The 23,663-nt window shown below is 45.2% G+C and overlaps 1 pseudogene; it reads left to right on the top strand.

The window, feature by feature from the left end:
- Positions 1-5,458: 5,458 nt before the first annotated feature.
- The window catches only part of LOC110300082, a 27,605-nt pseudogene continuing 9,400 nt past the window's right edge, over positions 5,459-23,663 (top strand).

Below are 23,663 nucleotides of genomic sequence, written 5' to 3'. Positions count from 1 at the left end.
GTGAAGTTAGACAGTGTCTGCCCTATTTACAGGGGAGGATTGGAGCAAGTCCTGAAAATCAATACAAACAGACAAAGAATCCAGTAAATAGAGTGAGAAACAGTAGGGACCACGTGGTAAAGGTCTGTCCTCCTGGCCACTAAATACACCGGAAAGAGGGAAGAATGACTTCAGCAGCAGGTGTCGCTACCTTTGGTACTTCAAATGCTTCAAGGTGAGATTTTTCCAGCAAGTCTGTGGTCTGTTTCTTCATACTGGCTTTCTGTCTCTGATCAGCTATGTACTCAAAGCAAACCTGACATTTTAATGTACAAGTTATTGAGAGATATTCGCCAGAGAGGTATCTGCTGTAACCCACAGCTTCGACCTGATTTTGCAATATGCAAGTTGAAGCTGTGCGGTATAATTCTCAGCCCAAACAACAGTCTGATTAGGGTCTGGACACAAGAGTCCAGGAAAGGAAAGTTCACAGCAGCCTTTTCAAAGGAACAATCTTGCAGCCACGCAGGTCTCAGAGTTCTCATGGCCCAGCAGTGGGAGCACTAGCAGAAATGCAGAAATAAGCCGCTCTTGAATTTTAAATTATAGCCAGATTTTTTTCTCTGCTACTGAAATTATACTTTCAAAGATTCCCAATGTTTCTAAGAATAATTCATTAATAGATAAAAAGGATAGTGAAAAAAAAACCCACCCCCAAAATAGAAGGTGGTTATCTGCTGTTTTTATGGGAGAAAGTGGCATGAATATTGTCAAAGAATGTGTGTTTAAGAGCAAAGTTGTATTTAAAAATTAATCACTGATCTTTTCCAATTGTGTCTGTGGTCCCTACCAAAAGACTGTCGCCCTTTGTCTCTACAACTGGAGGGCCAGCCTTCCTGTGTCACCTGACTCCAGGCTTGTCTGTTGACTCTCAGTGGTGCCAAGACTCAACGCATTCAGAGCCAGCCCAGCAGGGGTCTGATAGAAATGGGCTCCGGGTGAAGCCTGTGAAACTGTCAGCCACTGCCCTAGGATGGATCCTGTCTCAGTGTACGGAGAGAGGGAAAGATTCGTGCCAGGCCCTTTGCGGAAATCTCTGTGACAAGCTGTCATCTAAGCAACTTCAACATAGTCACACTCCTTGCATCGGGCTCCAGTGCCCCAGGCGACCCTGGGGCTGCAGTATAAGATGTTTCATCACCAAAGAGGAAACTGAGGCTCAGAGATTCCAGAGACTTGCTTGGTGGCGGTGTCAGAATCGTTTCTCCTGTGTCACTGACAGTCACTACTTCCAAAGTCACTACTTCCTATGGGCTCAGCAGACAAGGAAATGGGTGTCCAAGGAGGGAACAACTCTTGCTGAGTCAGGAGAAGCAAAGCTACAAGAACACACTCTGCTTGTCTGAGGCCGAGTTTCATGGTGTATTCCTTGGCTTGCCTGGAGCTCACTAGGTAGATATTGCTGACCTTGAACTTAAAGATCCCTCTACCTCTGCCCGAGTGCTGGGATTAAAGGCAGGCAGAACACATTCTTTATAGAGAATTAGGAAGCCGGTCTGAAAACATGAGACACGCCCACTTCATAGTCGCTATATTCCAGGATGACGAGGAACAATCTGAAAGCCATCAGGATCTAGCCCAACATAATAATGAAGTATTTTGGAAACATAAAATATCATCTCAGAAGCATGTTGCCAAGAAATCCAGCTCACAGCTAAAGCTGGGAGATTAAAACAGTTTCCCCCCTCGTTCAGCTGCTGGACCCAAGGCTGCAGGAATATTGAGATGGCACCACTAAATGAAAACCATCTTGATCTGCATTAAATCTCTCCAGCCCTCTGTGTCCTCATGCCCCCTACTTCACAGGGAGCACCAGGAAGCAACCCACAACCCTCTCTGTGTTTCTGTAAATCTCCATCCCAATCAGCCCACGCAAACGCACACAGCTCAGTTACAATCTTGTTAAGCTGCACGCCTAGATTGGGCAGATTTACCACTATACTACTCTGCTCCCCAGCTATGAGATCCCTTGGCACCTGCGGCTTCTCCAGGCCATGTGGTTCTGTTCCATCTTCCTTCACCTCCTCTTCCTTCATCTCCTCCTCCTCCTCAGTTCCCTACTCTTTCCCCACTCTCTAAAACCTCCAGCCCCTCCTTTTCCTTCCATTGCCCAATCACAGGCTTTATTTGGCCAGTTAGATTGGGGAGAAGGTTCACATGGAATCTACATGATGAGGAGTGATCTACTCCTCATCAGGGCAGCCCCTCTTGAGGAAGCAGAATTAATGTTAGAACACAAACAGTACCAGGGTAAGCCACAACCCTCCCTGTCCCATGTCTGCTGCACTCTTCTGTGACTGTGAAAAGGGCTCAGCTCTGGGTGTCATGTGAAACCAAATGTCATGAGTTGATTGGGTGGCAGTGGCTGGTCTCATTGCTAGGACTGTTGCACCAAATGACCTAGCAGAAGCTGTAGGGACCTACAGATCATCAAAAGAAGGAGGCACGAGAAGACAGAGGACTGATGTAAAGAACTGTATCTGGGTGAAAGGGAAGAAAGTCCCTTTTAGCCAGAGTTTCTCCACACCATCTAAAACATCTTTTTGCTGATGTATTGGGAACAAATGGAGCTGTTGTAGGGTGAGCTGATCTGATCTGATCTGAGCTGGTGAGACAGAGATTAATTGATGCAAAGAAGGTTTTAGTCCAGCTTTGTAGTCTGAGTCCCACAATCAAGGCTCAGACTGGCAAGAAGGATGAGTTGGATGGCTGATGGTACATCAGTTCCCTTATAGAGGTCACCTGAACTGTCTTCACGGTTTTGGGGGATGTTGCTCTCTCAGTAACCCCTTCAAGGTTGGCAGAGGGCAAGGAGTGAAGCATCCATCAGTGACTCAAAAGAGGGTTCATCCAAGGGGCCATGATAAAACTTAGCAGTTGGCAGAAGATACAAAACCTAAGCCAGGAGGTAATAGCTGTGCAACTCTGTGGGGGACATTAAGAGATGAAGTTACATGAGGAAATGTTTATATCAAGATTAACAAGAGTTAAATGCAATTGTACAGCTGGATGGACCAAAGTTCTGAAGAAGGCTGAGGTAACTGTAATCACCTGTTTGTTTCCATCATAAGGAGCAATCACTTAGAAGCTTTCTAAAGAAGGAGTAAAAGTCAGCATCCAAGGACTGAATGAGGTGTCTAAGGGACAGTTCCTTTACATATGATGCATTCTGCTTATTTGTTTTAAATATTGACAACATGAGCTATTATTTAATGTAAAAAAACAAGAGTATCTTAAGTAGAACACAGTATTTGGTCAGAAACAATTTGATAAATAAAACTTTAATAATTGGGACTATTTTGGCTGACTTAACAAGAAAGGCTAGAGCCAGCTCTTTGTTGCTTTTGCCGATGGGCAAAGCTCTTAGGTCAGTGCATACTGGCAGCAGAGAGTATAATTCTTAACCCCATTCTATTTAAAAATAGACTGGCTGTTTAGAGGCACAGTTTGTAAAGCAAGATAACTAAATTAAATGAGCTTTTGACTTTTGGAGTTTCCTAGAAAACAGCAAGAAGCATTGTCGGCTCAAGATGACAGTTGTCGGCTCAAGATGAGAGTTGCAGGTGATAGCCCTGGGGTTCTCTATCTGGGTAGAGAGAGATGAGCCCAGGTTGGAGAGAATCTATTTTATGAAAATCTTCTCCTCCCAAAGAACCTAAAGACTTGAGATATCACTAAATAGAATAATTTATTGACTCTACAGATACAGAACTTATTGTCCAAGACAGCCCTTGAATATTCTGAAGAACTTCCTACAGCTCTGAGTTTGATGACAGAGTAGGTGGTATCTTCCTTTAATGAGGGAATATGGGTGGTTAGGGCATAAACTGAGATTAGCTTTTGCTGAGAGGAGGAACTGAATGGCAGGGTAAAGGGCATGACCAAACTGACCTAACATGCAGGCTCCATACCAGTCAAGTAGTAGGTAGACTTAGGTACAAAGTTCCTCTGTCCTCAGCAGCCTCATATGTCAGTTTGGAAGACACTGAAGGTAGACTTGAAGGCTGCCTCCCTAAAGTGCCCCAGGGACATTATTATAACTTGCTAATGAATAGGATGGAAGACATGAGCATGGACCGTGAATGGAAGTTTCATTCTCATTGCTGGCTGGAATACCCAGGAAGATATATTGAATTCCCAGGAAGACTGGGCACACTGAGCATGACAGACAAGTCATGATGCCAGACAGGAGAAAGTTGGATTTTGGTTCGTTCACGTTGGAGGTCATCTCTAGAGCAAAGAAAGCAACCCAAATCTTGGATAGATAAATAGTGTTTAAAGTCACTGGGCAAAAATGAGTAACCCATTGTTACAGGGGTTTGATCACACTGTGAGCCTCCAGATTGTGTTATTTACTGGAAAAACCCATTTCTGGTTGTGGTGTGGCTCATCCTTACCACACACCTTTACTCCAGGAGCTTTCTGCTGATTATAAACAGGATTAAGTAAAGTCAAACATAGGTCAAGAGGTGGAGCAAGCAAGCAGTTGAGAGGGAGTGAACATAGGGAAAAACCATAGAGTAAAAGGACATCAGGAGGATGGATAGAGACAAACAGGAAGTAAAAGGGAAGGATGCTCTATTTAAAGGGTTTTTTAAGTGTCTTGGAAAAGGAGAACTTCCTTTTGGCACATTGGCTATGGAGGAAGGTCAGGTAGGTCCTTTCTGTGCCTCTCTGAGTTAACAGACTTCCACCCCAGCATCTAGCAATTGTCAAAGTCAAATGTTTGAGAATTTGTCAAAACCAACAACCTACAAATGGTAGTGAAGGAACTCCCATCTGATTCAGTGTTTGGGCGCCAATGTGGAGAGAATGTGAACACCACATGCTAGCAATGGAGAAAAGCACCATTGAGGGACCATTGTCCAGGATAGTGAGAAAACACACAGAAAGTGTGGTCACCATCACAGTGGCTTCTACAGAGGGACATCTCCTAGGAATGAGGAGACAGAATCCTGTGTGCAAGAGCTGGGAACAGGTGAAGACAGGGCACAGGCAACAGATCCAGACTCCACCTGGATGGTTTTCCCTCTGTGATAGCAAAGGATGTCTGTTGGAAGAAGTTAGGAATAAAACAAAATTAATTAATAAAACCCAAGCATAAGAGAACATGATATCTGCAGGTGGAGGTGAAAGAATGGGTGTTGATGAGAATGAGAAGTCATGGATACTGAAAAGAGAGTTGGCGGAAACAGTGGTGAGAAGTACCAAGTTCTCTCCATCACTATAAAACTAAAGTCATGGAGGGACCTCACCAACCTGTGGGTGAGCAGATGACAGGGAGAAGAGAGTATAAACAAAGATGAGTTGTGCTGAGCTTAGGAGGTTGGGATGCTATTTCCATATGAACATTTTATCTGTCTAAGGCCTATACACATTAAGGTGACCGTTGCCTAAAGTTTGGGATGAATTGAACAAGATGCCCTACATTGACGTCATCAGGATCCCTAATAGGCACCGAGCTGTCGGGGGCTTTGTTCCAGTATGAACATACTCTTCAGAGAGTGCTCTGAAGCCCAAGTTGGAGGTATCAACCCCTCCCCAAGTCAACAAACACTCCTTATCACCTGCTTCCTGTCTCTGTTCTTCTTTGCAGCTTTACCCCTTAGGTATAATTATTTTCATTGCTTAGTATGTGAGCTGAATTTTAAATTATTTTATTAATCACATTTATTGTGTGAGCATATGTAGGGAGGGACATGTGTACCACAGTGTATATGTGGAAGCCAGAGGCAACTGGTGAGAGTTAATTACCTCTTGCAACCCTATGAGTCACAGGGATTAAACTCAGATCATCAGGCTTGGGGCAAGCACCTTTACCTACTGAGCCATCTTGCCAGCCCCATATGTCTTATTTTTTATGAGGGAAATGAGCCAATTCTTTCCCTCCAGTCCAAATCGTAATTTAAAGGGTACTTTTTTATTGTTATGACTGTGATCAAGACAACATATTTTTAAAAAGTGTTTAATTAGGCTTATGGTTTCAGAGGGTGAGAGTCCATGATGGCAGCATGAAAGCATGGCAGCAGGAACAGCTGAGAACTCACATTTGGATCCACAAGCAGGAGACAGATAATGCATGAGGATGAGAGTCTTTTTCCACCTCAGAGCCCACTGCCAGTGACATCTCCTCCAACCAAACCACAGCTCCTAATCCTTTCCAAGCAGTTCCATCAACTGGGGACCAACTATTCTAATATATGTGCGGCATGATCTTCCAAATTACTATATCCTCTAATCATAAATGTCTGTGTGCACCTTAGAGCATCCAGTTCATCCCGTCCTTTGCCCTGTGGCTCAGATTATTTACAGTGTGCTGGGGGGTTGGCCTGTGGGAATACAGTGTGAGCGAATTTCCACAGCTCTTCATGACGAGCAGCATACAGTTCAGATAAAATGCTTCTGCAGTGAAATTAACACCTCACCGAGCAACAAAACACAGACTACATTTCCCAGAATTCCTTGTCACTAGGTGTGGTATGTGAATGAGTTCTAGCCAACAGCTTGCAAATTGAAGCATCAGGCATAGTCCTGGAAAGAACTGGATGCAGTCTAAAGCCTGGTTATGACTTCTTCCCCCCCTTCTTTCCCTCTCCCTCTTCTTTCTCTCTCATCTCCCCGTATTTTACAGTGTCTCTTAAAAATTAATTTAGACTGCTGGAGCTGTGTTGGTCATTGTGATCCATCAACAGCTCATTGGAAGTCATGTTTGATTAAATTGAGAGTCTAGAAAGAGCCTGGATCCTTTAAAGTTCCAGTTGGCTCTGCTCAGCTCTGTACTCCTTCAGCAACACTGTAAAGCCTTGTTGTTTAAGCTTCCAGCATTTCAAGAATTCATTTATGCATATTTATGTCTAACTAAAATAGGAGCTTCCACCCCAAGAATGTTGGAGGAGTTAAGAAGACATAATGGGATTCAGTCTGGTGCCTTGACGAGCTTTCCCTTGTAGTGACTTTGAGATGGCAGTGTTTGAAGTTTGATGAAGTCATGGATGGAGCATCTCAGGTGTGGAAGAGCAGTGTTGAGAAGACTCATGAGGAGGCGTAGGCTTCACACCAAAGGTGCCAGGATCCTGACTTCATCTGAATAAACCAGGGAAAGATCTGTGGGGCATGAACCTGGAGAAGCCAGCAGGGACCAGAATCTCCCTGAGGGCAGAGGCATAGTAACAGCTCTGCTCTTAATTCTGAAAGGAAATGGGAGGTTACTGAAGAGTTTCACAACAATCAGACCATGACTCTTAAACTGTTATGCTTATTGTGCATGTAGGAGAGTATCCACTGCTTCGGGACAGACGACCACCCAGGAGTTCACCCTAGTTTCTCCTGCTGCTTGCTCCAGACCTAGAAACTGCAGTGTCAGGCAAGTTGAAGTCTCCTGCGAGGGTGGAGCTTGTCCTTCCTGCCCTGTGCTCTCTGGAAAGTCAGGAGGATTTCCTTAAGGTGAGATTTACCTTTCCTAGTGTTCTGTGAACTCTGTCATGTTCAATTTATTCCTCCATAGCGTACCCCAAGACAGTAGAACTGTATTTTACACACTATTGTGTGTTTTCAAGCATTCAGCACAGCGCCTTGCTCACAGTTGGTGCTCAATACATATTTATTGATTTAGTTAACGGATGGATGAGTAAACAATGTTTGTATAATTCTCCCCAAAGGAATCCAAAGATGTGAGCAGAACTTGCTGGAAGGCTCCTCAGAGAGTTGTTTGTTTGCTGACTCTGGTGATATTTGTAGCTAAGGCAGCAGAGACCGAAAGGCTGCTACTGATTTTGCAAATTCATTTGCCTGTGCAAAGAGCCATGCTGCAGGCACTTCCACAGGACCCAGGACAGGAGTGGTGCCACCTCTGTCCTCTGGCAGTGTGTCTGAAAACACAGCCTTAGCCCACCTGCTTGTTTGCAACCTGGAGCAGTAACTGAAGGGTGCAGGAGGCCCCAGTGGCTTTTTACCTTTTTGTAGTGACTCAGGTTTGAGCAACAAGTTTATCTCCTTAATCATTATGATTGTTTATTCAGAAAAACGGCAAAACAACTTTCATGTAAATTTTTGGAGTTGGTCACGAGTAAATAGAACCAAATATTTTACCCAAAGCCATGCAATCGTTGGCAAGTGAGACTTTCCAGGGTGAGTCAGAAACGCAGAAAAGATAGGGCTTCAATCAGATGGTCCAGCCCTCCTGTTAGCAGGCCCGTTTGACAAAAGGAATTGGGGGCAGGGAGGTTGTCAGGACAGGAGCTGGGAACACGTGACAAAGGGAGACAGGTAGACGGAGAGACTGCCGTGAGAACTGAGAAAAAGACTTTTAAAGAATTCATAAGTTGACCTCCGATTTCATGTACCCATTACTTTCAGGGGTGATGTTTTAGGGGACAGGAGCAGTGTTTGTAGGAGTAGGACCCCAGCAACCTCGCTAAGGCACTGTGATCTTGTGCCTAGGTGGTGCATTATGTGTGAATATAAGACATGTGAGGAGGGTTGGAAGCGACACCAGATATTGACATGCCGTTTTCTTCCATAACGGGTCATCACAGTTTCAGCTCACACTAATCAGTGGTCCACCGCGTGTCGATTTATCTTCAGAACATCCCCAAATATGCTGAATTACAAACTTTGAAGACAGCATGTGAATGGTGACATTTGCAGCCTCTCTCTTTCACCTCCCCTCCCCACACTTGTATTAAGGCATCTTTTTCAAAGCCAGACTCTTCCCAGAAGCCTCTGTTCCCCATGAGGTCCTATGGATGCCTCTGCAGCAGGGCTGTTTGCACAGGCAAATGAATGGCAGAGTCAGACAGAGTCTTTCAGTTTGCCCATCAGCAAACACTCGGCAATCATTCGAATGCCTGCTATTTAACTAAATTTGTGGCCAACGCATAGGCTGCACCATGCTTGCTCCTTGCTAGGTTGCTGCGTCTCTTTCTTTCCTTTGTGGACTGCAAAATTCATTCTGCTTTTGTTTGGTTGGTTAGTTGCTTGTTTGTTTAATTTTGAAAAAAAAACAGAGGGCCCCTTTCCTATGTTTCCCAGATAACTTTGTTTCAGTTGATAATATGTGATGGCTTGGATGTAAAATGACCTCCATAGGCTCATGTTTTCTAACATTTGATTCCCAGATGGGGATGCTACTTAGAAGCCGTGGGGGGGGGGGGTATACACAGGGTATAGCAGCCAAATGTCAAGCTATGGGGACAGACCAGAGAGTTACTCTGGCTTGGCTTCTGAGTTGGTTGAGCTTTCTGGTCCAGAATGTACCTCCTTATAAGGAGCAAACCCAAACCTTTCTTCCCTTAAGATACTTCTGTGTGGTATACTATCACAGTGAACAAATGTATTATACAGTTACTGCAAAAAAATGCACAAGAAAAGGTAGAAAGAAGGACCCTGGCCTCCCACTATGAGGGTGTCTTTGGGTTTTATTGCTGTGCAGAGACATCAGACCAAGGCAACTCTTACAAAAGAAAACATTTACTTTGAGCTGGCTTACAGCATCAGAGCTTTAATTCGTTATCATCACCACAGGAAACATTGGTGATGTGTAAGCAGACATGGTGCTGGAGGAGCTGAGACTTCTACATCTTGATATGCAGGCAGCAGGAGACTGGATGCTACACTAGACCAACTTGGAGCAGTTGAGACCTCAGAGTCCACCTCCACAATGACATACATCCTCTACAAGGCCACACCGAGTAAAAGTGCCCCTCACTATGGGCTAAATGTTTAAACACATGAGTCTCTGGAGGCCACCACAGAGGAGTCCATTTGGCAGCTTTTCGTTATTCCACTGGGTTTATAGTAGTTGAGACATTGGCTACTGTTAGCCATGAACTGCACCCTTGCTGACTCCCTGCCCTCTGCCCCCCCCCACCTGATTTCCTTTTTGAGTCACAACAATGTTGCACTCTTCAGTTTCTTTTGTAACCTTAACATTCTAGGCTACATTTGTTTCCATATCATTAAATTTCTTAGCACACATTGTGTTGTTTTGGATGCTTGCATATTTTATAAAAAAAGATAATCTGTAACTGTTTTTTTTAAATCACTAACAATAGGATCTGTTTAATGTTTCATTGTTATAAACTCTATTAATGTTTTTATTTACTTTGTGCCTGAAGATATTGCTAAATGCCTAAACTACAATAGCCACACATTTATATGAATTCTCAACTGTTTTCTGATTATGGAATTCAGAGTGTGGGGCCAAAGGCCAGGGCATTATGCAGTCAGTATTTCTCAAAGACGAATTTTCACAGCTAAAGATATTTGACTCAAGTCTAATTTGCTTCATTGATATGTCAATTAACATTTGGAGATCACTTAATCAATTAGACATCCTCCCAAACGTTCAAGAGTGATTCAGGTAACTTCATGGCTCTACTGTTGCTCCTGATGCTTGCTGGCTATACTGTAGATGGGGAATACGTTTACAGCCAGTGCTCTCTGCCAGAGAGTCCTGTAGACACACCTGCTGCCCTCTGTGTGAGAGGAAACAGTCTACGGCTGTGCTCAGCACCTGTGCAGGTAGTAGAGGAAATCCTCCTGCCAAAGGGAGTATGTTAGATGCTAAGTGTATGTGCTTTCTCCCTAAGGGTGCGCTGCTTCTCTACCCCACTGAGAGCACGCCTGTTCTAAGCTCATTGCAGTCTTGTAGACCTATGCCCTCTGTATCCAGCCATTTGCATGCAGTCTGTGGCTCGCCATTCCTCCCACTCACCATGCCTTCTGCTGGAAAGCAGATCTGGAAGCACGTGCTGGGCTCTGGGGGAACAGGTGGCTGGCAGTACGGTCTCATTTTTCCTCCCCTTCTGAAAGGCAGTGGGATGTGGATCAGGACTGGATCCACTTAGCAATGCTGCTCTTTGATTAGTGGAGGATCTGTTTGAGGAGAAAAGGGAATAAATGAGCTGGGTTACATGAGTAAAATTAGAAAACACTTCAGCCCTAGGAGAGATGCCTACACATGGAAAATGTGTTGACCAATGCTGAATTCCGTCTCCTTGGCAGCAAAAGAAGACAACAGTTGAGTGATTCACTAGGTGCAGGTGTGAAATATTAAGGACTTGGTTTTGTTCTGAAAAATCAGGCCATGGGAGACATCTTGGATGAGGGCTTTAGATTCAGGGGTGTGAACTGACATGTGAAAACCTGCTCCCGATTAATGTGGACAGCTCTGATTTAGGGATATGCGGCTATAAAACCAATGTGGTAAAATATTTCATGGGTTTGGGGAAATATTCAAGCAGTCAGCATATAAAAATCCAATAAAAATCCAAATCTCAAAGAATCTATTCTTTGAGAAGAAAAGAAAAAAACCAAAAAACCAGATTTAAGTTTTCATCACTTTACTGAAGTCAGGCTGAGTACATAAACTGCACACATTTCAGACGCGCACTTGAGAGGTGTGTCATCTATACACACCCCCAAATCCAGCAACACCGAGGGCTATGACTGCTCCATCACCCTGAAACTCCGCCTTGCCTCCTCACCATGCCCCTCTCTCTGCCTCTTCACAGCTCTTCTCCAGGACACTGATGTTCAGCTTGGTGCTGCCGTGACAAGGATGCCATATGTTCTGAAATGATGTGTAAGTGGGTGAGTAAGACGTACTCTCTGTTGTTGGCTTTGTTTGCCTCCACATGATTGCATCAAAACTCATTCATATTTTAGTGGACAATACTAGTTCATTCTTTTGTGTTGCTGACTAGCATTCCCGTGTACGGCTGAATGTCTGAGCAGATATCTCAGCTCTTAAGTGTTAATGTTCCATAGGACGAAGAAGTGCCTTACACTCTAATTTTTCTTCCGTCTTTATCAAGTGGGTGGATTTTTCTACAGCATCAATGTTGTTGATGATTTAAAAGGATGTTGTTTGTAGCATTTGTAGTTATGTGTGGGTGTGAATGTGTATACCAGTGCATGTGTGATAATACAAGCATGTGTATTTGTGTGTGTGTGTATGTGCATATGTGTGTGTGTGCATGGAGTTGCAATAGGGTTGCATATGTGCATGTGTGTTTGTGTGTTGTATGTGTGTAGAAGTGTGTGCATTGCATGTGTGCATGTGTGGGTATGTGGGTGCATGCTTATTTGGAGACCAGAGGACCACCTTGGATATCAGCATCAATTTGAAGATGCCACCTACCATTTCTTGAGACAGGGTCTCTTACTGGCCTACAACTCTCTGATTTGACCAGTGAGTCCCAGAGCTGTGCTGTTTCCCTCCGCCCTATTCGAACATATGGAGTCAGAACAAATTGCTCCTTGAGTGTTGTTTTCTGAGATCTGAGGAACAGAAGCTGCTCTGTTTTCATTTTAAGGACGACTACATTCTATTGATTACATGTGTGATACTCAACACCTTACTGACAAACAGGCCTCGTGTCTGTTGATTTTGCCCACTGAAGTTCTGAGCACATTGAAGGTGGGCAGGTCTAATGTGTAATTTCTGTAGCATGACAGTTCATCGTGACTGTCACATGGGATGAGACATACACAGTAGATAGGTGAGCACACGCCTGGGTACTGATGGAAACTGAAGTGGGAAGACCCTCTTGGAATGTGCAGTGCTCCACTCAACAGGCTGGGGCCCAGATTGAACCCAAGTGGAAGATGTTCTCTTTCCATATCCTGGCCCCCATGAGTAAGCTGACTCATTTGCCACAAGCTTCCTCTGTCTTAAAAGGCTCTGCCTCATCCCAAGTCCATAGCAAGGAAACAAGTGGCCATGAAGCAGCCGCTGCGTGTGAATAAATCCTCTTTCTTCAAGTTGTCTTAAGCTGGCTGTGGTGTGGTCTAACCTAGCCTTGTGCTCAGATAACTGCTCTGAGCCTTACTTCCACAGGTCACAACCCATCCGTTCGTCCCTTCTCTGTTCTTGTCTCATCCCACCTCTCAACATTCTTCAGGATATAAAGTCCTGTGTGTGACTTCAGCTTGCCCAACTGGAAGACCAGGGGCAGCTCCCAGCCTCAGCCCTGCCCAGGTGAGACCTGAACAGCTGTGCCCACCTGTGAAGAGAAGCTGCTTGCTTTCATGGCCCCTTGCTGCAGACCATACCTTCCCACTGTCTCCATCCAGGCCTCTCCCCCTGAATGGGATCCTGTACTTGTAGCTGGACTGCAGCTTGCTGTCTGAGTCCCACAGTGATGCAGCACATTAGGGATGTTCTGCCTCTGGCTGCCATCTGCTGTGTTGCCTCCTTCTATGCCTTTAGGACTTGTAAATATGATGACATGACTTTTATCTTTGCATCACGTTATTGATAATGATGCTCCAAGCAGCCCAGGCTAAGACTTGCATACTTCACCTCCTACTGACAACTATTGTAACTCCTGAGTCAGTGACCTGAGCGTATGACCCATTCTGTCATGTGGTTCCATACCATAGCCAGTTTCATTTGCTATGCATGAGGGTTACTCCCTTCATCTTTATACCCCTGTGCAAGGCAGAGGGTCAAAAGATGGCAGGTATTTATAGCAGGGTATAGTTGGGAGGTGGAAAGAAATTAATATGGGGGGGGTGGGAGAGGGCAACAGGGAAGAATGTGATTGAATATATTATATGCATTATGAAAAAGTCAGAATGAAACCATTATTGTAATTATTGCTAATAAAATATTTAAATGAGATTAAAAAGTAAATTGAATTAAATGTACATTAGTTAGATAAGATGACTGCTGAAGTATTTTATTGAAAGTATTGCTGGGCTAGGGAGGTGACTTATGGGTTAAGAGTATGGACTGCCATGGTAGGGAAAGATCTGGGTTCAGTTCTCAGAAACGCACACACACACACACACACACACACACACACACACACACACACAGAGGCAGTGGCTAACAATGGCTATTGCTACAGTTCAGGAGATCCAATGCCTTCTTCTGGCCCTTTAGTATACTGCAAATGTGTGCTGTTCATATATATGTGTATGTATATATATATATATATATAGTGTGTGTATATATATATGCAAAATATTTACACATAGAAAGTAAATTAAATGAATCTAAAATTTCTAAGTCTCCTCTTTCAGATGTCTAGACTCTGGGAAAAAGACCTGCTGTGGCTGACTGGTACCAGGTAATCAGGCCTCAGACCATCTAATGAAGTGTAGATCTAGTAAGTTTCCAGGAGAGAACGCCTTTGCTGCCTGTCATTGGTGCCAGCACTCCGTTCCTTCACTCTGTGGCTCTGGGAAACCCACATGACCACCTTCCTTCACCTTCTCAAATCTTTTCCCTCTCTGTTTCGGGGATCATGTTTCAACTTTCTGGATCCTGGGCCTCGTCAATGGGCTCCCAGGCTGTCGGCTTAGATGGCTTGCAACATTGCACCTGAACTGCCTTTATATTTGTATCAGGACATTCGTGTGTGTGTGTGTGTGTGTGTGTGTGTGTGTGTGTGAGACGGAAGTAAGTAAGAGAAAGGAGTAGGGAAGAAAGGTAAGTGGGCATTGTGCTGACACAGCACAGGCTCACCTGGTCCTTCAGAACTCAGTGATGCTGAGGCAGAGACTGGTCAGTTACAGACTCAGCTCTCAGCATCCTGTAAGGGTATTCTCCTCTCCCTCATATTATTCCCCCTCTTAGTGCCCCAGTGGTCACCCTCACCCCAGCTGCTCATGGGTAATGTTTGTTTCTACTTCTCTCTCTGTGTGTCTCACAAAATGCCAACGGGTGCTCATGGCTCGCACACCCACCTTGAAGTCCTTGGTGATGACCTGCAACTTTCAGCATCACCAGACTAAACTCCAGCCAGCCAGCCTTTTATCTCAGAGTATCTTGTTGCCGGGCACAGGGTGCGTGCAGGGAGGGAAGGGTAGAGTCAGATGTCCAGTATTCAGTGCAGAGGAAGGAGCTCATAGCCAGCCCCTTCTCACAGAATGGAGCCCGGGTTTCCATTCACTGAGAGAAAACACTCGACAAAGGCCACATTCTTCTCCTGGCTTCGGCTTGCTTTCAGCCCACATTTATTTCTGAACATGGTTACCCACCCAATATGTCATCCCACATTTAGGTGTGTCTGGACAGACAACTATGGAAACGTCATTCCGGATGATAATGGCCCCCAAACAAGAAATGAGTCTTCTGCGAGTGAATCTCAAATACTCCAAGGTTCTGTGTCTGGAGACATTCCTGCAGTGTGAACATTCCCCCAGTTAGGTCAGTGAGGAAGCTTTGCAACAACAACGCTCGCTGTTCTCACGTTGGGAGATGACAGGACAGAGAAATCCTCTGCCCTGGAATTCTCTACGGAGATGTAACTGCTGGGCAATAGTCTTTAAAGTCACTGTGACAATGCATCTCTAGGTGTGTCTGTTGAGGGCATTTCTAGAGAGGTTTAACTGAGAACAGAAAACCTCTAGATGTGCATCACACCGTGCTAGGATCTGGGGTCCCAGAATGGATAAAAGGAGCTGAGCAGAGCCAAGCACTCTCTGCTTCCTAGCTGTGAACACAGTGAGGCCAATCAGTCACCTGCGCGCATGCGTATATGCGAGCCCTGCTCTTTACACCAGAACTTCCCCGCTGTAATGGGCTCACCCTCAAACTGTACGCCAAAGTAGGCCTTTCCATCCTTCTGCTCATGTGTTAGTTATTTGATCAAAGCAACAGGACAAATGACTGACACATTGTTTGAAAAGTCTGTGCTGGAGCTGCCATCAAGGGATCTATGTGAGAGATTCAGCATGGACTGTGTCAGAGAGTGTGGTGCGGGCCCTGGATCTGGCCTTGTGGTGGGAACCTAGCACTAGCGCCTCAGAGCTGCCTTGCCTCCATTTAAGCTTTCAGCTTTCTCCTGAAGTTTTCCCTCATGACCTTTCACGTAATTTCTCCCCACCCCAATCCACAGGCTTCTAGGGCATCTCCATGGGAATAAATGAACGTGGTGTTTTAATCAGTCTTTCCTCATGTGTAAAGATGAAACTCCCAATGCCCTTATCAGCTTAATGGGGGAAGATGAGCAAATGGAAATTGGTCACTGTCTACTTGCAGACGCAGCATGCCCGTAATCTTAGCGCTGGCACTGGTGAAAGAGAAGCTGGAGAACAGTCATGGGGTCTAGCCTGGGATCTGTTGTGAGTTCCAGTGTAGTATGGGCTAAAGTGAGTCACTGTCTTTAAACAAACAAACAAACAAACAAACAAACAAACATAGAAGCAGACACTATATTCTTGGAGTTTTTAACTGAGAAGGCGGTTGTAGTTATTTGTTATAGAAAGGACATTATCCCTCTGTAGACTTGTGTGTGTTTCTGTTTAATGATACCACATTTGGCGTTGTTCATTCATTGACATTGAACCCACTGTACTTGGCGCCCATATCGAGTTTATCTAACACACATTCGTTTCTACAGAGGCTCACAGCCTTCCAGCTCACCAGTCACTATGGAGAAGTTCCACCATAAGCCACCAAATCGCCAAAATGTACAAAGGGGTTGACACTGCATGACTGGAGTTACAACGTGTGTCTATGAAAGCTGAGACCAGAGGGCAGAGGATCACCTTGCTCAGCCTTGCATAGAGATTCTGGCCACTTGGTACATATCCACGACAGACCCCAGAGGGCAATGAGTGCTGGCTGGCTCTGGCTGAGAAATTAGCTGTACTGGGAGTCAAGATTTGTGGGTATGTGATCTGTGACTGCTTGAATGCACAATACCCTGCACGGGTCATCTGGGGAATTATGTTCCAGACTGACAAGTTCACCAGTCATTTATGAACACTCTCAGTCTCAATGAAAAATTTCCCCGAACTTAACAAACTCCCGTCAGTTACCTCTCTCCACATTGGCCTCTGTAGCAGCCTCTACCTGTGTGCTGCCTACCCTCACACAGCCTGAACATGGCCATGAAGCCATTGTTGTTAGGTCTGAGGTCTCTTACTTCCAAGGAAACATAGAGCAGAATAAGATCAAGGGCCAAATAGTGTCCCCCAAGTGATCTGTTCCAATTCTTCACCCTTTGGTGAGATGACCCTGAGGCAGGTGCCACCAGATTCTTAGAAGGTTCCAGAAAGATTGAGCCCTGTTGCCCGCAGCACATCTTTCAGTGGTGGGTGGAGCTAATGGTGACATAGTAGTGGTAGTAGTTCTAGTAGTGGCTACCCTACACTCCTGCTGCCAGACCCCATTCTAGAATACCTGTTTTATAAATGACTTTTGTCTAAAGGCTAGGAGACATTGGCTCTAAACCTTTCTTTGAGCCCCGGGGTCTCCAGTGCTCCTTGGTGCTCCTCAGTACTCTTCAATGCTCCCCAGTGCTGTTGGGTGCTCCTTGGCTGGTAGCCACCTCATCAATGCCTCTGCTCTGTCACATTGCATCCTGTGTGGTTCTGCTTATGTTCCTCCTTCTGTAAGGACATTGGATCTAGGCCAGTCACATGATTTTATCTACTCCGGAGTAAGTCCGTAAAGATGATTCCAAGCACAGCCCTTGAGACAGCTCAGTGGGTAAGGGCATTCATTGCCAATCCTAATAGTCACATGTCCCCCTCCCCCCTCCACACAAGATAATTAAATAAATTCACTGAAAGAATTTTGTTTTAAAGACTATATAAATCTATCCTAGGGTCATACAAACTGGAAGTTAGTGTTTGAAAACATCACAGGCATGAAGGGTTCCATGTTACAGGGTAGCCATGTTACATGTTACATGTTACATGTTACATGCTCCATCATGTCTCAGTTACTTTTCTTACACCTGTGAGTAAGCAAGTTCAGGGAAGAAGGGTTTGATTTGGCTCCTGATTTGAGGGCAGACAGTCTATGATGGCAGGGGTCTGTGCAATGGGTACTTCATGTCTGCTCCTATTTTAGGGTAGTAAGAGGCAGATACACAGAGCCAGCCTGCACCCAGACCACTCCCAGTTTCCAATCTGTTCATTCTAGGACCCCAGCCCATGGATGGTGCAGGACAGGTCTTCCTGGATCCGTTAAGCCCTGTGAAAACCTCTGTCTGTCACACACAAAGATGTGACCTTTGCTGATGCCTTAGGTGTTTCTTGAGCAAATCAAGTGGACCCGTCCTAGTCCCTCCCTGCCTGCCCCTGCCCCTACCCCCTCCCTGTCCAGCCCCCCCTTTCCCACAGTGTAGCTCAGCCGTTTAGACCCCAGGGGTGATTCCTTCTCCCACCCTGGCTTTTACTTCTCTTTGTCACCACAGAACAAGTCCCAGCTCCCCACATATCTCATTGCTTATTAAACATTGAGGGGGAAAAAAAGCAGACATCAACTTGATGTCTCTCTGAATAATTATATTTTCAACCTTAAGTATTTAATTTTCCAATTCAATCTAAGATGCTCGTTTGACATTTATAAAATATTATTAAATCCTTGGTGAAAGTAACAATTACTAGTGACACCAGTCTCCTCCAGGACAATTACTCTGCTCAAGAGAAGGGTTTTCAGGTGCAATTAAATAAAGTACTAATGTGAAAATTCCTGTCCAAGATCCCATAGGGGTTTACAAAGTTCATGGTGCCTTCTGCTCAGTTTAATTTGTACTTTTTTTTTAGTACAAGAAAATGGGTATGAATACAGGTGATGATGTCTTATTTGTCTCTGAGGGACACTGTGTACAGCTACAGTAGTTCTGAGCACAGTTGGAAATAGCAGGCCATTTTCCAGCAGAGAATGCTCTTGCTGAGTACTTTTCTTTCTGGTTGTTTATTTTGTAAGATTCTTAATGTTTTCTATGCTCTGTTTTTCATTCAACAGCCAATAGGAATGAGGACACACTGCCCTGGGAAGGGAGCAAATAGGCTGTTTATAGTGCCGCAAGCCAGGACCTGGGTGTGTGTGTCCATAGCTGGAGAGAAGAGGCTTAGCTCAAGTTGCTAATAGCAACAGGCACAGACCTGGGTTTCAGCCACAGGAAGTCGCGTCCCTGCCCTGGTTGCTATCAGCAACAGAGACAGACAGGTGCATCAGGTCCCCATCTCTGTCTAGCATTAGAAGTGTGTTTGTCACTTTGTTGTGACGCATCCACCAGAGATGAGCACTCAGACATGGGTTCAAGCCAACTGAGAGTCTTTAATAGCAGGCTGGCGACTATAGCAGATGTTTGGAATGTAAATGCAGTCCTGGACCTTTCTCAGGTTGGGCATTTAAACACAGAAACTACAACCTGGGTTAACACACCCCAGTTAGCAAAAACAGCCAAAAGCAGAACTACAGAAGGCAGAAAGTACATTTAGAGCTTCCCCTGAACTATGGACTTTGATGAATGGATGCTGCCTGTGCTCTGGACTACTCACCACCCACCCTACCTGTCCTCGAAGGTTGGAGTTGAGGTGACCCACTGCAGCAAGCTCGCCTGAATTCTGCTGCAAGTGCCCTTAATACCTTCCATCCGCACTCTATTGGTCCCAAGAAAGCATCGCTTCTAAACAGCAATTCCTGATTGGCTGGCATTATTTGCACCAGCAATCCTTGATCTCTAAGGCAGTCTTCAATTGGGTACTCCTGTAGGAGATGCCTTTGCAGCTGGGCCCCCCGCCCCCATCAGCGTTTACATAGAGGTGGCCACAGCTGTTTCTCCCACAGATGAAGTCTTTGTTCTCATTTTGGCAGGTGGTGAAATCTACCTGTTGGGTTCCAGGGCCTCATAGTACTTCCATCATGGCGTCAGTTGGGCTAATATCTGGGGACCTACTAAAGTGTGGAGTCCTATTACAGGCTCACAGACATTCTGAATCAGGGAAGCCATAGCTATCCTTCAACCAGCTGCCAGAGCAACCCTACTTGCTACTCATAATAGAGCCCTTACCCAGTGTATTATCAAAAGGAAAAGAACCAACAGAATGAGTATATATTGGTACACACACACACACACACACACACATACACACACACACACTTCATACTTGGGATCTGCTGAAGGCTTGGAGGACTTTGGAAAGCTCCTGGTCATTAGTTTATCTTGGGACAAAGGAAAGCTGTGGTCTTGGTGATGGTGGCACTAGGAACAGGATAGACTTAATTCATCAACGAGAGGTGAAAGCAGAACTGCTTTGTCCTTGGACCTCTTTATATCTTCCAGAAGGTGCGGTCTACCCGAAAGAGGGTCTGGAAAAGCCTTCACAGACCTGTGCAGGTATGCCTCTTAGTTCATTCCAAATCTAACCAAGCTGATGATCAAAATCCACCATCAAACCAGTTGACTCAGAATCTCCCAAAATCCTTGTCTAAGAGACAAGATGGCTGTTTTTATTTGGTTTATTGCTGGCCCCTGTTTCTTGTGTATAAACAGGCTGTGATTCTGCAGGTCAGGGACTTGGGTCCTCTGATTTACAGGCTGTTCATGAGGTTGTCATTGTCCTACTGGACACATATGTCCAGTGTTAGCATTTCCTAGATCTTCCTCACCATGGATGGTTGAAGATAACTGCTCTACTTTGTGTTTCTATTGTGAGAAAACACCATAACCAAAACCAGCTTGGAAATAAAAGGCTGTCCTGAAGGGAAGTCAGGACAAAAGCTCATGGCAGGAACCTATGGGCAGGAACAGAGACCATGGAGGAGTTCCACTGACTGATTTGTTTCCAGGCTCATATCCAACTACCTTTCCCACAGCTCCGAGGACCACGTGTCCAAGTGTGGAACCCTCCTTAGTGGTCTGAGTCTTCACTCATTAATTATTAACCAAGAAAACACTCAGGCTTACCTACAGGACATCTAATGGCATTTTGGCAATGGAAGTGTCCTCTTCCCAGATGACCCAAGCTTATGTCAGGTTGACAAAACATTGCACAAAACAGTGACCTACCACAGTGTTGGGAAGAGAGTAATAAGCAAGTGGCCCTCCTCACAGTTGCCCAAAGTAGAAAGATGAAGGCTAGTTTTACTTTGCTTCCACAGGCTAACTGGCTTGTGTCCACACTGCCTGTTGTGTATGGGTGTAAGTCCCTCAACCCTGACCCAAGCTTCTCCACAGCTTTCCTGCCTCCCCTGTCCTACCAGTCAGTGACACGACACACACTCACATTCATCAAAATGGTGAAAGTCCTCTACAGCTGCTTCATCTACATATTCTACAATTCTTTCCATGGATGATCGGCAAAGGTCTCTCGGCATTATTCCTGGAAGGAAGGTGGGAGCAAGATCATTTTGTGCATTTTTGGAGCTGGAACTAAAAACCCTGAGGACACAGGAATGGGTGGAAGCCTAGCTGAACTCTGAGCCCCGAGCCCCGAGCCCCAAGCCCTATCTTCTTTATTTCTCACACTGTGAAACTGAATCTTGCTCTTTTGCCTTAGCAGTTCTGGGTGACGCTCTCCAAGCAGCTGGCACCCAGAATCAAGAGCAGACCACCTACTTTGTTAAGAAACTGCCAACCTCTCTGTCACTCATATGTTGAGGTTCGGTCTTTTGTTATCTATTGTAATGTTAAGTGTGGGCTTTTAAGACTTGGTTGTCTTAAAGATGAGAGAGTTTGTATGTATATCTTGGCCTCAAGTTAGTTTTGATCGGTAAATAAAGATGTCAACCGTTGATAGTTGGGTAGAAGAGATACGGGTGGGTTTAGGTTTTTGGGCTTGGGGGTCAGAGAGAGATCATGAAGGGGAAAAGAATGCATCAGGAGGAAGAAGCCTTCATGGGTTAGGAGTCAAGAGGACGTGCTCCCAGAGCTGACCGATTAGAACTAAAGGTCGCCCAGATGAAACATAATAAGCAATAACTTGGGGTTATGGTAAGAAAAATAGATCCTAATAGTATTGAGGGAAGGCAGCTGCCCAGATTTTGTACTCTTTAAGGCTTATTGTAAACAAAAAGGTTGTGTGTGATTTTTTTATCAGGGAACTAAATGGTCTAAGGTAGGGTAGAAACCCCGAGTTGGGATTAAATAGTTCTACAACACTCACACATTGTTCCTTCCTAAGAACATTTTTGCTACCTGCCTTGCCGTGGGCACAGACACGTGTGTATGTGACTGTAGGTGTACAGTGCAGGTGGACGTTTGGTACAGTGCCCATGTGGAGCTCGGAGGAGATCCTCTAGTACTGATCCCTGTCTTCCTTCTTGTTAGTCTGATGACTGTGTCATGCTGGTTGCCCTGTGAGTTTCTAGAGATGCTCCTGTCTCGACCTCCTATCATCAGGTAGGAACACAGGCATTGCAGACATCCACACTCATCTCCCTTTATGTGGGGATTTGATCTGGTTGGTCCTCAGGCTTTTGCAGCAAGGGTCTTTACCCAGTGAATCATTGCCCCACCAGAGATGGTTTATTATTTAATTTAATTTTATTTATTTATTTTTATGATAAGAAGTTCATCAGGGCTGTAGTCTGTAGGACACATGACAAAAATGACAGCCCTGTGCTCTGCAAGTGGGAGCTCTGGCTTCCTCATCTCCCTCCTGAGCTCACTATGGGGAAATGCCATCTCTGTGTGTCCACTTAGTTACAATAACTTCTTATAAGAAACTGGCCAGCAGGTTATTTCGCATACAACAATGCCTTTCTTCTCAGGGACTTGTGTTGCAGAGGTCAAGTTTCCCAAATACCCTTGACACTGAGTGTCAACCCTGCACCTGCTCCCGGGGTTTCCCAAATGCAGATGAACATAATATGCATTGACCTTCACTGTGGATGCCCATTAAAACGTTACCAGCTCCTTGGCTCCTCAGCTCCCCGGGTACCCTGTTATGTATTCTGGGAGAGTATTGTGTGCTCAGTAGTATCTTCTCCAGAGAGCCTTTAAATGCTAATTAATTAGAGAATGCATCCTTGCCATACCATGAGGTCCAATTCACAATCGGATCTGGCATATGGTGCTGGAGAAATATCTCCCAAGACACAGCGCAGGCTTCCTGAGAGCCACTAGTAAAGAGAAGCCCTTCTCTGAGGCCCTAATGAGACCAGCAGAGGAGCAGAAGCCCAGAGGCAAGCTGCTTGCAAATCAATCCCTATGTCAGTCCCAAGGTTTCCTCCTGGGAGCAGATTCACAGAGGGAGAAAGAAGCTCTACAGTTGGTCATTGTAACTATATGAGGATCCATACTGATATCCCTGCGTATTTATATGGCACAGAGAAAGACCCCTGTGAGTGGTGCTATGCTTTTGAGTGATGGCCTCACCTAGTTGAGTTTAACAGGTTATAAAAGTGTCAGCACAGTAGGAACAGCCATGTTTGCCAATAGCTCTGTGGACACCCTAGGGAATTCTGTCCCACATCTTCAGCTGTGGACTCTGAGCCTGGAATCCCTTGTTCAGGGGACCCTGAAGAGGATTTTCATCCATTTTCAGGTGGGGCTTCTGCTCCGTTCATCCATCATGTGTATCTATCCATCTGTATCCATCTGTGTATCTGTCTGTCCATCATCCATCCACCCCTGCACCCATCCATCATCTATGCATCCATCCTTTCATTATCTGTCCATCCATTGTAGTCTGCCCATACATCTGTTCATCCACCTGTCCACCCATTCATCCATCTTATTCTTTGTATTCAGACTTAGAAGTAAATAATCCATACCCTGGGTGAGCAGAGGGACCTCAGAGTGGGTGAGCAGGAGCACCTCGGGGGATGATCAGGAGCACATCAGGGGGTGAGCAGGAGCACATCAGGGGGTGAGCAGGAGCACATCAGGGGGTGAACAGGAGCACATCAGGGTGGGTGAGCAGGA

This window comes from Mus caroli, chromosome 8 (assembly GCF_900094665.2).
Source record: "Mus caroli chromosome 8, CAROLI_EIJ_v1.1, whole genome shotgun sequence".
NCBI classification, from domain to species: domain Eukaryota; kingdom Metazoa; phylum Chordata; class Mammalia; order Rodentia; family Muridae; genus Mus; species Mus caroli.
The sequence above is the reverse complement of the archived record's forward strand: the minus strand, read 5'-3'. Positions and strand labels throughout refer to the sequence as shown.